Consider the following 5,257-nt stretch of genomic DNA (forward strand, 5'->3'; position numbering starts at 1 on the left):
CACGGTTGTGAACCACTGCCGACAGCATGACAGTAGCTAAATGATGGTTTTCAATCTGCAGAAGCTTTTCTGTTTTCATCAAAAGGGTAAAAACGAAAACATTTTACTTTGTTGCAAAGCAGTGGAAATGTGATTTCTTTTTGCTGGCAGTGCGACTCAGACTATTTTTAATCCATTCAGTGCCGTGCTTTGCTAAGAACTGATGTCTCTTTAAATGGGATTGTTATTAAACCATATTCACAGCTGATGAGGCATGATAACTTGTGTGAGTCACATCATATGGCAGCATGTAATCAGAAGTGTCTTGAGCTTCTGAAGTGAAGCACTGCACCACCTCATGACTGAATCATTAGGTGAAAACACTGGCCATCATTTTAAAAACTTGGTGATTAAAGTCAGGCATATATTTGAGTACCTAAAAAGTGGAGTAATTTTCAGAGGTACCAAGTCCACTGGCTCCCATTGCAGCTGTGGAGCATGTTTATGTGCCAAATTGTGGATTTGGGTGTCTAATTATTAGTGCCCAAGTTTGAAAATGTATGCCTCGGTTCTCAAAATTTTAGTGAAAGATATGGGGCTGAAGAAAGTTGCGAGAGATCAGATATTTAATACATGTTGGCTACGTCTACACTGGCATGATTTTCCAAAAATGCTTTTAACGGAAAACTTTTCCTTTAAAAGCATTTTTGGAAAAGCACGTCTAGATTGGCAGGATGCTTTTCCGCAAAAGCACTTTTTGCGGAAAAGCGTCGATGGCCAATCTAGACATGGTTTTCCGCAAAAAAGCCCCGCTCGCCATTTTCGCGATCGGTGCTTTTTTGTGGAATATACTACTGTGCTGTCTACACTGGCCCTTTTGCGCAAAAGTCTTTTGGAAAAAGACTTTTGGCCGAACGGGAGCAGCATAGTATTTCCGGAAAAGCACTGACGATCTTACATGAGATCATCAGTGCTTTTCCGGAAATTCAAGCGGCCAGTGTAGACAGCTGGCAAGTTTTTCTGCAAAAGAAGATGATTTTGCGGAAAAACTTGCCAGTCTAGACACAGCCATTATGTAAAAATAATATTGTATCAAATATGGGGTTTCGACATGCATTGTTTGATGGGGTACCAATGTAGCTATTCCAATATCTGTTTTAAAGGGAGGGAGGCTAAAGACTCCTCTGAAAATCCGCAAAATGGAACACCGAAGAGCTATTTTGCAAATGACTAACGAGTGAGCCGCAGCTCAACCCAGACAAGATAAAGTAATGTTGGTGGCAAAAGGGAAACAAAGAATTGTTCCCTCTCTTGAGAGTGGAGACCTCCCTTTGTGAATGATTTTCTTAGTCTTGGGCATCTCTTAGATCCTAAATAGCTACTGAATCTCCAGCTAGCAGTAGTGACTGACAGCATTTTTTTCACTTTGTCTTCCTTAGGGTATATCTACAAAGCAGGTAGAAAGCCGAAAGAAGCTACACAATTTGAGCTACGTCAATTGCGTAGCTTAAGTCGAAATAGCTTATTTTGGCTTTTGGCGCTGTCTACACAGCAGGAAGTCTGAGAAAGAGCACTCTTCCTTCATATTCCCTTACTCCTCGTAAAGTGAGGGTCACAGGAGTCAGAGTGTGAAGTGCTCCAGCTCAACATTATTTTGACATTATCTTGAAATAACTGCTTGTGATGTAGACTTGGACAATGATATTTGAGAATAACTGATGTTATTCCGAAATAACACTGCTGTGTATACATACCGTAAGATAGTGTAGATGTTCCTCTCTGATCCAGCCTTCAAAACAACTACAGTGGCAACTTGCACTCCAGTAGCTAGCAGGAATGCAAAAATTTCCAGAAAGATAAGCTTCTTGTTGAAATTTAAACTAGTGCAGTGCACTCTGCCTGGTTCTACTGCTGAAGACAACTTAGAAAGTGCACCTCTTATTTATTTCCTTTCCAAGGTAAACAATCCCAATCTTTTATTCTCTCTTCGCATGAGAGGTTTTCCATTATATTTTCCACCCTGCTTTAACTCCCCTCAATATTCTGTAACCTCTGTTCTGAGATGAGGTGACCATTGCTGCACACAGTACTTCAGATGAGGAAATGCCATCAATTAACATAATAGCAGTATAGTCTCACAAATTTTAAGGGTAAGAAAATCAAAAAGAATGAAAAGTGTTGAATGAAGGCTTTTATTCTTTTAAGAAAAATACCAATGCACAGAAATAAAAAAGCATAAAGCTAGTATGGATGTAAAAATCCCATTTAATTGATTAACCAGGTAAACAATGTTTAATTGGTTAACTGATTAAAAACGGGAAAGGCTGGGGGAGGGCGCTATAGCCTGGATGGGCTAGAACAGTCCCCCCATCCACTATGACTGAATTGGCCATGGGCAGGGGCTGTTTCAACTGGATTGGAGCATTCTTCCCTTCCCCTCCCCCATCATGCTGATTAACCTGAACCAGTAAGCCTCACCCGTTAAGCCAGTTAACTGGCTAACCATTCACTTCCCTAAAAGTTAGGGAACTTTTAGTTCACTTCCCTAGTGAACAGCTCTATAAGGGTTCGTCTAGACTATTCTGAAGTGCTGAAAGAGGATATGCAAATTCCCGTGAAAGTAGTTAGGACGCAGTTTTTTTGGTGAACCCCCTCTTTTTCAAAAAGCCGCATAAACCTCATTTTTTGAGGAAAAGGACCTCTTTCAGCACGTTGGCGTAGTCTAGATGAGCCCTAAGGGTAAAACTGGGGACGCAATGGAGATGTAGCACAAGTCCTACTATACTTGTCATAAGATAAACTAATTGACATATACAAGCTACAGAAGCAAACAAATTATATGGTGCATTTTGTTAACTCCTGGGAACACATTCTTTAAAGGAAATTATTGATTTTTCATCCAGCAAGTAGAAAGATGAGCCATCAACCTGATGGTAAGCTCTCCTGCTTGCTTGCATGTAATTCCCTTGTGTGTTTTCAACAAGGAAGCAATTCACTTTTGGGGTTTGCATTTGTCTCTAGTCAAATCTTTAGACAGAACGTAACTTTCATTCTCTCCAGCATCTGCATCAAACCTATATCTTAATGATGTGTAATAAAACACAAACCTTATTTTTGGACTAATGACCTAATGGGAATTTAAACAAAATTGTGGCGAATAATGTGAAATGTGTTATGAAAGGCAAAGATGAATTTATGTATTAGCTAACTATGTGATACTTGGCAAGCCAACAAGTTCTTGTCTTCTTGAATTTTGCAATCCATTTGTTATGGTTAAATTGTAAGTCTAATTATTTGCATATCTTTTCTTTCCATATTTCTGGAGGAGACACTCAGTTATTTTATCAATTTAGATAAATTCCAACATCTCTACTGAAACATATGAGTTTAATACCATTCTAATGTGCCAGTTCTTTACGCAGACCAATATGAAAGAGCTCTGCAGATATTGTAAATGCAGTGGGGTCTTTAATTTGATTTATTATATTTTGGAGCGAAAATTGGTTTCCTCATTAAATATATTAGCAAAAGCTCTGATGTTCTTGGAGAGCAAAATGATAAAGTTTAGAAAGAAAACAATTTAATCATGTAACTCCTTATAATTAGATAACTAATTATCATTATCTAAAGCATATATATCTCAACTAAGGGTCAAATATAAAGAAAATACATTTTCTTTATAAGAAAACTGCCGCAGCTCCTATTTCATAGTCACTAAGGTTCTCCTTAGAATTAACTATTATTTTGACGTTTAAGGCAATACTAAATGTTTACAAGGGGAAAAAACCATGTGTCATTAGGATGGCATTTTGTAACAGCTATGTGACTGGATTAATTCACTCAGTTCTTAATAGATAAGACAAGACAAATTATTATTGTGTTAGTCATGAAAGCTTCTCATTAAATAAACAGTGAAAAGTGATTAATATTTTGTTGCCAATCAAAATGTCTCAAAAATATTATAAAGAAAAAAGGCATATCAATAACATGGCTTTTTAATTTTCTAGTTTTAGTTTCTGTGTAAATTCAGGATTAATCCAGCCTTTTGTTGTCCATCTCTTTCAATTCCTATTTTAATTTAGATCATATTTCTGTCTTCTCGCAGTACGTTTATCAAGGGGCTGAACAGAACAGTAAAATACAGCCAAATTACTTAGTCTTCGAGTATTAGTAGTTTTGTAGCACAGCTTCCTAGAAGGATTCTGATTACCACACTTATGGTGGGTTTACATTTTGATCTGGCTCCCTGTATAACCATTAGTGTCTAGAGGAGGGAGTGTTTAATTAAGGTATAATATGTAGGTTTTTCTGAGTGCATGAAGATCCAGTAGGTTTGTGTGCCACTGCAACTGTTCCAGAAGCAGGGAGGATTTCCGTCAAGTTAAAAAGGTGCAATTAATCTCTTGCTGCACTTCCAATTAGCCAAATTGCTAATCTTATTGTGAAAAGCAGAAATGCAATTGAGTTTCTGCTTGAGGCATACTAGAAGAAAAAACTGAAGTAATTTAATTAACTGACTTCAAGTATATTAAGAAGCATACTGTCTTTGCTTTCCCCCAATGCCTTTAAACAGAACATTGAATAATGTGAATTTCAGTACTCACAAGAGACACTGCAAAGCGCCACAGTCAACCTTTAAATTGTCTAATGTAGCCCAAATCCAACTGGAACAATGGAGCACAAATATCTTGAAAGAGTTGACACACAGATTGCAAAAACTGAATGGCAAAAATGGCTAGCCTTTCCACTCCCATGTGCCCAGGAAATGTCTATGCATAAATACCAAGATGCAACATCATAATCTCAAATGCAACTTCATGTTTCTTGGAATGTGATATTGTAAGACTGTGACAAAACAGAATGACCTTCAAAAGTGATGTCAACGCCAATATACCATGTTTTTAGTCCACATCACTGATTAGCAAAGGAAGCAATGCTACCATCTGGAATCACATGCAGAGACTGGTGCCGCATTTTCTGAACTGAGCAGCACTGGCACACTACTGCTTCACATGTTCACATCCCACTTCCCTACCTGAAGAATGGCTTGAGAATGACAATTATGGATCTAAGGCTCCCCTAATTAAAGAAGCTGATTTAATGAGGTTTAGAGAAGGCATGAGACATGCAGTCAGGTACTGCAGATATTCCCTACACTCAGATCACAGTTACTGAGAAGTATCTATTAGTAAATGATGTTTTTCAAGTGGCAGCAACTGTATACACCTCACAAATATCCTTTATTTGGTCACTGCTTGAAACACACAACCTCTTTCCC

At 37.9% G+C, this 5,257-nt stretch overlaps 1 protein-coding gene across 2 annotated transcripts in view; it reads right to left on the minus strand.

The window, feature by feature from the left end:
- FSTL4 (follistatin like 4) overlaps positions 1-5,257 on the minus strand; it is a 600,213-nt gene that overhangs the window by 72,427 nt on the left and 522,529 nt on the right. The window lies entirely within an intron of this gene.

This window comes from Pelodiscus sinensis, chromosome 17, assembly GCF_049634645.1.
Source record: "Pelodiscus sinensis isolate JC-2024 chromosome 17, ASM4963464v1, whole genome shotgun sequence".
Lineage (NCBI taxonomy): Eukaryota > Metazoa > Chordata > Testudines > Trionychidae > Pelodiscus > Pelodiscus sinensis.